Source organism: Triticum urartu, chromosome 5A (assembly GCF_056163025.1).
Source record: "Triticum urartu cultivar PI428250 chromosome 5A, HENAU_Tu73, whole genome shotgun sequence".
In the NCBI taxonomy this organism is placed as follows: Eukaryota; Viridiplantae; Streptophyta; class Magnoliopsida; order Poales; family Poaceae; genus Triticum; species Triticum urartu.
The window spans coordinates 675,143,632-675,156,316 of NC_141877.1; the positions used below are offsets into that span (position 1 = coordinate 675,143,632).

At 43.7% G+C, this 12,685-nt stretch overlaps 1 pseudogene; it reads left to right on the forward strand.

Moving 5' to 3' along the window:
• The first annotated feature begins 6,172 nt into the window (after positions 1–6,172).
• LOC147973997 (uncharacterized) lies at positions 6,173–8,536 on the forward strand (annotated as a pseudogene).
• Positions 8,537–12,685: the final 4,149 nt, after the last annotated feature.

The window sequence follows — 12,685 nt, forward strand, 5'->3', positions numbered from 1 at the left end:
GATGCTCGGCCTAAGTACCATATGGTGAAATGGGCTGACATCTGTTTGCCGAAGGATCGAGGTGGGTTGGGTATCCATATGTCTCGACATACGAACGTTGCGCTCATGCTTCGTTGGGTTTGACGGATCTTGCGGGGAGATGGGGGTTTGTGGCTGCAGCTGATTGAGTCCAAGTAATTGCAGGGTCAGCCCCTCTTGGCTTGCTCGCACTCGGCTGGGTCCCAGTTCTGGAAGTCTGTCCAGGCCATCAAGGATGAGATTAGGCTGGTTTTGTGGTTCTCGGCTAGCAATGGGTCTGGGACCAGTTTGGTTGGACCCCTGGCTTGATGGGGAGCCTCTCCGCATTCGGTTTCCGAGGCTCTTTGCGATTTGTGTTGACCCGGTTGTTCTTGTATCTGAGGCTGCTTTGGATGAGGGATGGAACATTGTGTTCTGCCGCTCATTCGGACCAGCCGAGATGCAGGAATGGGCAGACTTGAGGGAAGTAGTCCCTCTTCCTCTGTCCCAGGATCCTGACACTGTTTATTGGAGTCTTTCTCCTTCAGGAGAATTCTCCATTAGTTCGGCTTATCAGGCGTTGTGTCGGCTGCCGGTTCTCTAGTGGTTATCCCCATTGTGGAAGGCGTCGATGCCCCTGAAGATCAAGATTTTCATGTGGCAGCTTCTCAAAGATCGCTTACCTTCGGGGACTGAGGCGCTGAAACGCTATGATCCAGGCAATGGCCTTTGCCCCCTTTGCCTCGTCCCAGAAACGGGAACGCACATCTTGTTCTCGTGCATAGCAGTGCAGGCACTTTGGTGCTTTGTTCGTGAGGCCCTGGGACCAGAGTGGGAGGCCCATGACCTTGCAGAGTTTCTGCAGGTAAGGGCCACTTAGGTTGGCCGTAAGCGCCGACAGTTCTGGCTCATCTTCGCGGCTATGACGTGGACCTTTTGGACTACTCGCAATAAGATGGTGATTAAGCGGGTGTTCCCGCGGCGTGCTTCTGACTCGTTCTTTAAATTTCTTGCCTTCTTGCAGCATTGGCATCCGCTCGCTAGGCCGAGAGATCATGACCGGCTTCAGCTCTATCTGGACGCTCTGTTGTCTTCCGCGCGCCGGCTCTCCAACTGTTCGTCTGCTTCGTAGCTTACCCCTGTTGGCCTTTTCATGTTTCTTCTTCTTTCTTTTGGACGTGCTTGTGTTGTGGGCCCAGTAGTTTTTTTATGACTATGGTTGAGACGTGGTTGTATGGACGATTGCTTAATCTATAAAGCGGGACGAAAACCCGTTTCGAGGAATTCAAGGTTAATTGTGTCACAATTCAAGTTTTGGCCTTCTTTTTCGTTTCAGCATGTTATGAGGGAAGCTAATGTTTCAACAGATATATGTACTGAATATGCTACTATTATAAGTAGCTCTGAGTTTTGGATAGAAGAGAGCCCAGGTTTTCTTGTTAGTGACCTTGTGGCAAATTGTAACCGGATTTCTATTAAGCAATACAAGGGGCCTCAATTTCCAGTCAAAAACAAAACCCAAATGATAAGTGCCACACGTCAGATGCGTGACACTTCGGCTCTGATGTTTTTTGATGGCAAATCTAGTCACACAAGGATGACAATTTTCAATGACACACGACAAGTTTCTCAAAAATAAACTGAAGCACGAAAGTTGTCATGTTTGCTAACTAAAGTTGTCATCTTCGCATCACTAAACTTGCCATAGAAAATGTTTAGAATTGCCATACGCTCGTACCTGACATTGGTTAATTATCAGGATCCCAAAAATGGCAAGCTAGCAGCTAAACGGAAAGTACACTTCAAGAGCGACGTCTGACGTACGAGCCGGGGCCTATGCCAACATATATATATATATATATATATATATATATATATATATATATATATATATATATATATATATATATATATACTAGCACATATGCCCGTGCGTTGCAATGGGAAAAAATGATGTTTTGTTCAAGCATAATGTCGCATAACATCTTTCTATAAAATGAACATAAAAAAAATACAATGCAATTTAGCCGTGTTATATTTTCTTTGACGGGCATAATCTTTCATCGATTCCATTTAAGTAAAATTCTTCCTTTAATTACCATGACGTCATCTTCCGTTTTAGTCGGGAATCAAATTATTCCCTTTCTAATTTAGTAGCCCAACACATTAAAGCCTACAAATCTTTTTTAAATTATGTTATATTTTTTTACCTCAAGTCTTTCCTTTAATTAGCTCGCCCTAAACACGAGGGCTGCCACTCATATATTTAGAACGAGTTGGGATTAGTAAATGTGAATGGTGTATAGGTCGTTGGTTGTTACATAAAACATCCAGATTGAAGTTCCTGTGATCAATTCCGACAATATTGATTTATTTTGACCTAATTATTATTCACGGTCTCTATAAAAGCCCATAAAAGGCCCATCAATGTACAAGTACCTAGCCCAGATCGCTTAGCGAAGAATACCTATTTTCTTTAATAGTAGGTATAGATATAGAATAGATATAGATGTTGGGTTTCGTAGTAATTTCAAATTTTTCTACGCACACGCAAGATCATGGTGATGCATAGCAATGAGAGGGGGAGAGTGTGATCTACGTACCCTTGTAGATCGACAACGGAAGCGTTTGGTTGATGTAGTCGTACGTCTCCACGGCCCGACCGATCAAGCACCGAAACTACGGCACCTCCGAGTTCTAGCACACGTTCAGCTCGATGACGATCCACGGACTCCGATCCAGCAAAGTGTCGGGGAAGAGTTCCGTCAGCACGACGGCGTGGTGACGATCTTGATGTACTACTGTCGCAGGGCTTCGCCTAAGCACCGCTACAATATTATCGAGGACTATGGTGGAAGGGGGCACCGCACACGGCTAAGAATATGATCACGTGGATCAACTTGTGTCTCTAGGGGGTGCCCCTGCCTCCGTATATAAAGGTTCAAGGGAGGGGGGCCGGCCGGCCAGGAGAGGCGCGCCAGGAGTCCTACTCCCTCTGGGAGTAGGACTCCCCCCCTCTTTCCTAGTTGGAATAGGATTCGTGAGGTGGGAAAAGAGAGAAAGAGAAGGAGGGGGGCGCCGGCCCCCTCTCTCCTTGTCCTATTCGGACTAGGGGTGGAGGGGCGCGCGGCCCAGCCCTGGCTGCCTCTTCTCTTCTTCCACTAAGGCCCACTAAGGCCCATATACCTCCCGGGGGGTTCCGGTAACCTCCCGGTACTCCGGTAAAATCCCGATTTCACCCGGAACACTTCCGTTATCCAAACATAGGCTTCCAATATATCAATCTTTATGTATCGACCATTTCGAGACTCCTCGTCATGTCCGTGATCACATCCGGGACTCCGAACAACCTTCGGTACACCAAAATGCATAAACTCATAATATAATTGTCATCGTAACCTTAAGCGTGCGGACCCTACGGGTTCGAGAACAATGTAGACATGACCGAGACACGTCTCCGGTCAATAACCAATAGCGGAACCTGGATGCTCTTATTGGCTCCTACATATTCTACGAAGATCTTTTATCGGTCAGACCGCATAACAACATACGTTGTTCCCTTTGTCATCGGTATGTTACTTGCCCGAGATTCGATCGTCGGTATCCCATACCTAGTTTAATCTCGTTACCGGCAAGTCTCTTTACTCGTTCTGTAATACATCATCCCGCAACTAACTCATTAGTTGCAATGCTTTCAAGGCTTAAGTGATGTGCATTACCGAGAGGGCCCAGAGATACCTCTCCGACAATCAGAGTGACAAATCCTAATCTTAAAATACGCCAACCCAACATGTACCTTTGGAGACACCTGTAGAGCTCCTTTATAATCACCCAGTTACGTTGTGACGTTTGGTAGCACACAAAGTGTTCCTCTGGCAAACGGGAGTTGCATAATCTCATAGTCATAGGAACATGTATAAGTCATGAAGAAAGCAATAGCAACATACTAAACGATCGGGTGCTAAGCTAATGGAATGGGTCATGTCAATCAGATCATTCAACTAATGATGTGATCCTGTTAATCAAATGACAACTCTTTGTCCATGATTAGGAAACATAACCATCTTTGATTAACAAGCTAGTCTAGTAGAGGCATACTAGTGACACTCTGTTTGTTTATGTATTCACACATGTATCATGTTTCCGGTTTAATACAATTCTAGAATGAATAATAAACTTTTATCATGATATATAAGGAAATAAATAATAACTTTATTATTGCCTCTAGGGCATATTTCCTTCAATAGATAGATAGATATATCCTTTTTATAGTAATAATAGTATGATTATGCTACAGTTGGGGGATGTGTTTTCTTTTAAAGCTGACTAGTCGGACCGTGCCTGTACAATAGTCAGACTATGCTTATACTCCCTCCGTTTCTTTTTAGCCTGCATATAAGATTTGGTCAAAGTCAAGCTTTATAAAGTTCGACTAACTTTATATTAAAAAATATAAACACTGACAATATAAATCAATATTACCAGATGCACCACAAAATGTATTTTCATACTATATAGTTTTAATATTGTAGATGTTCATATTTTTTATATAAATTTAGTCAAACTTTGTGTAGTTTGACTTTGACCATCTTATATGCGAAGTAAACAGAAACGGAGGGAGTGCAATGGCCAGGCACACACGCCCGCCTCGGTCCCAGTGCGGCTCGGACCACACAGCTCGCACACGCACGCGCACTGGCCACGGCAGTGGCTTATTTTCCTGACATGATCTGCTTGCCCTGCTCCCCGTGCCTCCGGCAAGCCGCACCGGCGAGCTCCTCCTTCGCGCATTCCCTTTTTATTTCCTCCCCTCGGAGAGCCCCTACACCATCCTTCGGCCACAACCAGCCCCCACCATGGTCAAGAGCTTGGTCAACCCCGTGTCTGCGATGGACGCGAGCTGCAGCTCGTCTAGCTCGTTGCCGTCCCTGCACAGACCCCCGTGGCCACCTCCGGCTTGATGAGCTGCGTCGCGCCCTTTCGTGTCCAACTCTCCAGTGTCCGAGCGCCCACGCTCTGTGAACCGGCCGACCGTAGTCGTGAGGGCACACCGTCGGTGCTTCTACCCTTGGTCTCCTCTCTCTTCTCTCCTGTAAGCTGCTGGCCGTGTCTTGTGGCAGCGTCGACCGCCTCTCATCGAGCTTAGGTCTCTCTCAGGAATGGTACCTTTTTCGACCAACTCCTTCGAGGCCGCTTGTTGTCTTTAACTTGCGAACATATTTGAAATGGTGGGATTGTTTGCAAGAAACCATGTGAGACTATCTTTTTTTTTTACAGAATCTTGATCACGGCGCAGATGATGGACGGCTTGGGCCCGTGTACGGACGTAGACAAAAATTAGGAAGTAAGAAGGAGTAATCCTTTTACAAAGCAGTCTGAGGCCCAGGCACCCAGCAACAGACTCAAAATCGAGATCAAGTAGCGTTTAGTACCACATCGTACAGATGGACTGCAAGTACCTGACCAAAACTAACGAAAAAAAACTAATCACGGGACGAAACCAAGAATATCACTTTGTTTCATTATTAGTAGGTATAGATATAGATATAGATATACAGATATAGATGGAAGAAGCCTAGTTTAAACCTTAATCTCGTAGGGGTTAATTAAATCGGACCCGCAACTCTTAATCCCTGAAATTAGGACCCTGAACTAATAATTCCCAGTCTATGTCAAACCTTACAAGGAAACCCAAACAGGGATTGCGTACGTGGCAAGGGGAGATCGGGATTACCCCCCAAAAAAGATCGGGATCATGGGGGAGAGAATAGCAAAAAAGGGATCTGCGGGAGAGAGGGCGGTGCGCGTGTGTGCAAAGTGCATGGGCCAGCCCATTGCGGCCCTCCAATCGACCTCTTCTCAATCGCTAGTGTCCCGTGGCGTTCGACTCTGCTTCTGGCGATTGCAATGGCGACGGCCGGGTGATCGCCGCGGCAGTGGCGATCGTGACGAGGCGAGGAAGGAAGAAGGCGAAGGTAACGTCCCCGAACTCCTCCTCCCTCGTTAGCAGTAATTTACTCGTTGATTTCACAGCATTAGGGTTAGGGTTCATAGGGGCAAAATTGGGGATGTTCTTGCCGCTAGAAAGCTAGGTCTTTTGGTCAGATTTTACAGTTGATTTGTGTTGGAAATATCATTGATAAATTATATTCATCTATATTTTTTCAGTTAAATCATGGACCCGGTAGACATATTGAACGTTCGATTTCACTTTGGTGGCGAGTTCATCCGCAGTCCAAAGTTGGATTATGTGGGGAGGAGATGAAGGTTTTTCAGAGATTGAGAGAGACAAACTATCACTACAGGAGGTGAAAGGCTTTGTGAAAGATCATGTAGAGTTGAAGGAATCCATGAAGTATTATTTTCATATTCCTGGCAAAGAAATTCTCAATGGGTTGCTGTTTCTTAACAATGACAGTGTTTGTGTGAAGATGTCAGATTATATATGTGTGGGTGGAGTTGCAGATGTGTATGTGGAGTGAGGACAGCCATGACACTAGGAGTGGCAGTGATTTTGAGGACGATGAACTTGTGCATTTATCTGATTTAGAACCAGATCAGGTCATTAGTGCAGAACCGGCTGAAGATGAGCATGATGTGCTAGTGCTTGATGAAACTGGTGTGATCACACAAGTTTTATCCAGCCCAGTGAAGCAACAAATAATTATTAGAAGGAGAAATGATGCTGCTACTGACAGAGAAGACACCCATTTGGATTCAGATTCAGATTCCGACACTGAATACATGCCACATAGCGAGGACGATGGAGAAGATTCCGAGGTTGTGCAACTAAGAAGACATGCCAGAAAGTTTAAGAAAAGAATGAGAGAGTCAAAAAGCTGGATTGGCATGGATTCAACAGGTCCTATTCCAATTGATCTTGTTGCAAACATGGAGGTACAGCTCGAGGGGGAGGAAGATGACTGGAATTATGACTCATCCGACGAGGACTACAACTATGATGAAGATTCAGATGGGCAGATAGTGAAGAGGAAGAGCAAGTACCCAAGATACAACAATGACACTGAAATACCACATTTCATTGTGTCGATGGTGTTCAGAAGCAAGAACCAACTTTGCAAAGCTTTGAGAAGATATGGAATAGTCACAAAAAGGAGTATTGAGTTTTTAAAATCAGAGTCAGATAGAGTGAGGGCCAAGTGTGGATGGCCTGGTTGTCCTTGGCTATTATATGCAGCAAAAAAAATTAAGAACTTCAAGAATGCAAGTGGTTACCTTCAATGATGAACATCATTGTGCTCAGAATAGGCAAAACAAACTTGTGACTGCTAAATTGATTGCACAAATATATGAACACTTCATACTAGCTAACCCAATGTGGAAGATTGACAGCATGAAAGCAACAGTTCTCCAAGATATGTTTGCCGATGTGTCAACTTCTAAGTGTAAGCATGCAAAAAAGCTTGTCATGGACAGATTGATGTGTGGTATGAAGAACAAATACACTCGAGTGTTTGATTACCAGTTGGAACTATTGAGGAGCAATCCTGGAAGCACTATTGCAGTATGTTTGGACCCAACAAACATGGATCAAAACATATTTCAAAGTTTTTATGTTTGCTTTAATGCAATGAAACTTGGTTTCAAAGCTGGTTGCAGGAAAGTAATAGGGCTCGATGGCTGTTTCTTTAAAGGAGCAGTGAAGGGGGAGCTTTTATGTGCAATAGCAAGAGATGCCAACAACCAGATGTATCCAGTGGCTTGGGCTGTAGTTGAGAAGGAAACAAAAGAAAGTTGGAAGTGGTTTGTTGGGCTGCTTATCAAAGATCTGGATATCAACAACAATGGAGCCAGCTGGGTTGTTATTTCAGATCAGCAAAAGGGATTAATAAATGCAATGCAAGACTATCTTCCAAATGCAGAACACAGGATGTGTGCTAGGCACATATATGCGAACTGGAGAAAGAAACATAGATCTCATGAGTGGCAGAATTTTTTTTGGGCCATTGCAAAAGCTTCTAACAAGCAAGATTTCAACTATCGCAAAGCAAAACTTGCTTAAGAGACACCTGATGGAGTGAAGGACATTATGAGGACATAGCCTATGCATTGGGCAAGGGCATTTTTTCAGCTAGGCTCAAATTGTGAGTCTGTCGACAATAATCTCTGTGAGTCATTCAATCACTCAATAGTAGATGCAAGGTTTTATCCAATAATTTCCATGCAAGAGAGAATCAGGAAGAATATACTTATTAGAGTGCAATAACAAATGGCAAAGAGTGAGAAGTGGAATGGGACAATATGTCCTAGCATTTTCAAGAAGTTGAAGGCAAGTATTGCAAGGACACAGTTTGTTGAAGTGCTTTGGAATGGCACAGATGGATTTGAAGTGAAGCACATCAATGGCAGAGGAAGACAATACACTGTAAATCTTGATAAATGGACATGCTCATGTGGATACTTCCAGTTGGCGGGTCTTCGTTGCTGCCATGCAATTAGTGCCATCTACAAGTGTGGAAAAAAAGTAGATGATTTCATCCACCCTTGCTATTCAGTTGATGTGCAAAAAAAAATATGACCACTGTTTGCAGCCTGTTGAGGGTGAGGAGATGTGGCCAGTTTCTCCAAATCCTCAGCCACAAGCACCTGGATATGTGAAAATGCCAGGCAGGCCTTCTAACAATGACAGGAAGAGGGAAGAAACAGAGAAGCCGAAGGGTAAGAAAATGAACAAACATGAAACTGTGATCAAGTGTTCATTGTGTGGTAGCATTGGACACAATAAGGTAGCTGCAAAAAGAATCCAGATAGAGGAAAGAAAAAGAATGCACACCTAGTTAAGAGCAAGAAAGCAGAGGTATGTTTCCTGCATTTTAGATGAATATTAGAGAATTTAATTGATTTAGACGAACACTACTGAATTTAGATGAATCATATAGAAATTCAAATGAATATTTGTGTTCTTTTTGTATTTTACTTATTAGAGAATTTGATTGATTGTATATGAATACTACAGAGTTTAGATGAATATTATAGAATTTCAAATAAATATTTGAGTTCAGATTGTATTTTACTTATTTCTACAGCAAGCACAAGGTAGTACTACTCAAACTGCTGCCCCAGCTGCACCAACTTCTCAACCTGCTGCCCAAGCTACACCAAGAACTCATACTGCTGCCCAAGCTGCACCAAGAAGTTCTCAAGCTGCTGCCCCTACTGCAGCAAGAACTGCTCAAGCTGCAGCCCCATCAAACAAGTTCAAACCTCCAAGAAAAAGATCTGCACCCTTTCAACCTGGAGCATCTTCAGTGCCTGGTGGAACATCTTCATCTTCACTGCTTGGAACAAATGCTTCTAGAACTGGAGCAAAAAGGGGCAGAGGAAGATCTGCATCTTCAGTGCCAAGTTATGCATATTTCACTTGCAGTGGCAACTACTAGTGCCAAAGTCATGTGTCCCGTGTCCTCAATATTTTTGATTATTTTGCAAGCACTGCCAAGTTTGGTTTAATGTCGCAAACATGTAATGTTTATGCACTGCCAGACGTTGCAGAATATTGCCATCTTTGGTGTAATCTCCCAGATTTATGAATTATGAATATCCAAGATTTCTGCAGTTTATATGTACCAAATGCCCCCAGATTTATTTCTGCAGTTTATATGTACCAAATGCCCCAGGTTTATTTCTACATTTTATATATACGAAATGTCTCAGGTTTTGTTTCTACAGTTTATATGTACCAAATGTCCTAGATTTATTCCTTGCAATCTGTCCAACGTGTATGCTAAATATTTCTCCCAGTACTATAGTTTATTTCTGCAGTTTATATGTACCAAATGGCACCAAATGTTCCTCCCAGATTTATGCCAAGTATTCGTCTCAGGTTTATATCATCTATTGTATGATTTTCTTCAGTTTATAACCCCACCGCTTTGTTGGGCCACCACTAATAAGAATCCCGGTCAAGCATTGCCACATCAGCGTTTTAGGCAGCAAACGGCTGTAAGGTTTGATTTAGACCGGGAATTGTTAGTTCAGGGTCCTAATTTCCGGGATTGGGAGTTGCAGGTTCGATTTATCTAACCCCTACAAGATTAAGGTTTAAATTGGACTTCTTCCGATATAGATATATATCCATTCGATTCAATTTTGTGAGGGAACACGCTCCAACCGTGACAACGAGACGTCCCACGAGGGGCCTGCCAGGTCCAGGCGTGAGAGGAAGCCCCCAAATAATTGGCAAATAAGCTAGGCACAAATCAATCAAATTTTTAAAAGAGTTCTACAATTTTGAAATAAAGTTCATCAACTTTTAAAACAAGTTCACAAATTTGAGAAAATTTTCATCGGTTTTGAAAAAAGAGTTCATGAATTTGAAAAGGTTCATCAATTTTGAAAAATAAATTCACGAAATTAAATAAAGTTCACTCATTTAGCCAAAGAATGAAAACAAAAAAATAAAAATAAAAAACTGAACAAAACCGTTCCAAAAAAGAGAATAAAGGAAAAGGAAAAAAAGGAAAGAAATGAAAAGAATAAAAATGAAAAAGAAAGAAGAAAACAATGAAGATGTAAAATAATCACATCAGATGTGGGTGTCGGTTTGTTACTATGGCTTAGTACAATGAATGAAGAAGTTGCAGGTTCGAAACCCGCCCACGGGCATAGTTTTTAGTGGGAAAAGGCAGAAAAAGGTAGATGAGCTGGCCCAACTCGGGGGAGGGGGTGTTTGGCCGTTTGCAAAGTGTACTATAACCGGCGCTTAAGGTGCCATATAGGAAACGCCGGCTCGGCGTGGGTCCAATAAAGGAGGAGAACCTCAAAGAATAAACCCCTGTGCCGGCCGCTTGTGGCGTGTAACCCTTCTCCCTCCTTCTGGCTCTATTCTCCATATCCCCTTCTTACTACTACTTCAATGTCATCTAAAATCCTATGCTAGATCTAGAGCTAATTACCTTGGTCCATATCATTTGGTTTCAGATTGCCACTCTCATCCCCCACCACTTAAAAATCTGGACCGTGTGTGCTCGTAGTCTCAAAGTGATCATGGAGGAGACATATTTGCAAAACAGATGGCGGCAGCGAAGGAATAGAGAGGGCACCATGACCAAGGTGCTCATGGCGATCCAGAAGTTGCTGGATAAGATGGAGCCCATGGTCTCTAAGATGGACTCAATGCTGGCGTCGCTCGAGCCCGCGGTGAATGTCTTAGCAACCTGGCAGTCGAGAGGTGGACAAGCTGTAGATGAATCTAGGCGAGAACCGCACTAAGCTTGCCAAGATCGCGGTCAGCCCCCTCCTCACCAACCCAATGACTAGCGGTGGAGTCCACCATGACGGACGCACCCTCTTCTAAACAATCTCTCAGTGGCGAAAATCATGGGAAAAATGGCTACAACACTTCACCAACGGCTCGGGGTTCGGTCCTCGGGAGACCAGTGCTTTTGTCGCAAATCCCGGCCAATGGTGAGTTTTGTACCCCTTTTCCTACTGTACCACTCTTGGGTCCCAGTGATGGTAGTGATTCTAGTACTAGGAGTTGCACAATGTCTTCTCAGTTGGACTGCCCTGAGTTCAATGGCGATAACTTGACATGTTGGTGCATCCAATGTGATGTCTATTTTCGCGTTTCTTACATTGAACCAACAACATGGGTAGATATGGTAGTAGTCCATTTCAAAGGTGATGCATCTTTGTGCTTGGGATGGTCGAAAAATCGTACCGAATTTCCACTATGAGAGTATTTTGTTGCTGCAGTCCTAAAATAGCTTGGCAGATAAAAATTTGAACACCTACTTCCAGAGTTTCCTCATTTAAGAAAAACTTGCAGTGTCTAGAATATGCTAAGAATTTCAATATAGCCATGCATAGATTACTTGCTCATCATAGCTCTTGGGATCCTTTATTCTTTACTACTTAGTTTATGAATGGATTACAAAGTCATGTTAAAGTTGTTATCATGTTACATCGTCCCCATGGCTTGGAAATTGTTGTGGTTCTTGTTGAATTATAGGAAGAAGTGATGGACCTTTTGCGGCAGGAGAATGCGGAGCTAGCCTTGCAACGACCAACAGCGACGTTGGCAAAAGTGTCACGGTTTTGTGCAAGACCTCCACTGTCGATGCCCATTTCCTCTGCCTCCACTACTAGCAAGCTGGTGTTTGCATCATTGCCGAGCTCCACTTCGACTGATGGACGTTGTAGCCCAGACAATGGCAACTGATGATAAGCTTAAAGCCTTGGATGCCAACCCCCGGTTGCGAGGCTTATGTTTCACCTCGAGAGAAAAGTGGGGGCACGGACATGTTTGCGCCTCCACGGTGCAGTTGCACGTGATGGAGGAGCTGGTGGGCATGATGTCAACTCCACCATCTCCAGACTCATCTCCACCGCCTCCGGAAACTATTGTAGAAGACATATTCCTCCTGTCAAACGGCAGCTACGATGAAACCGAAGCTCCTAAGGCTTTCTGGTTGTTGGGACAAATGCATAAACGTTTGCTATTGATACTAGTCGACTCTGGAATCGCACATAGCTTCATTATCACCGAAATTGCTCAAGATTGGTCAAAGGTTCGTGCACTGGGGCAGCCATTGCAAGTGAAGTTTGCGGACAGGGCTATTTTGTCGTGCATTTGGAAGTGACAACTTGCAAGAACCAAAAACAAAGGTATACTTTATGTTCCCCTTTAAAGTTATTTCCACTGGGCTCATATGATATAATCCTT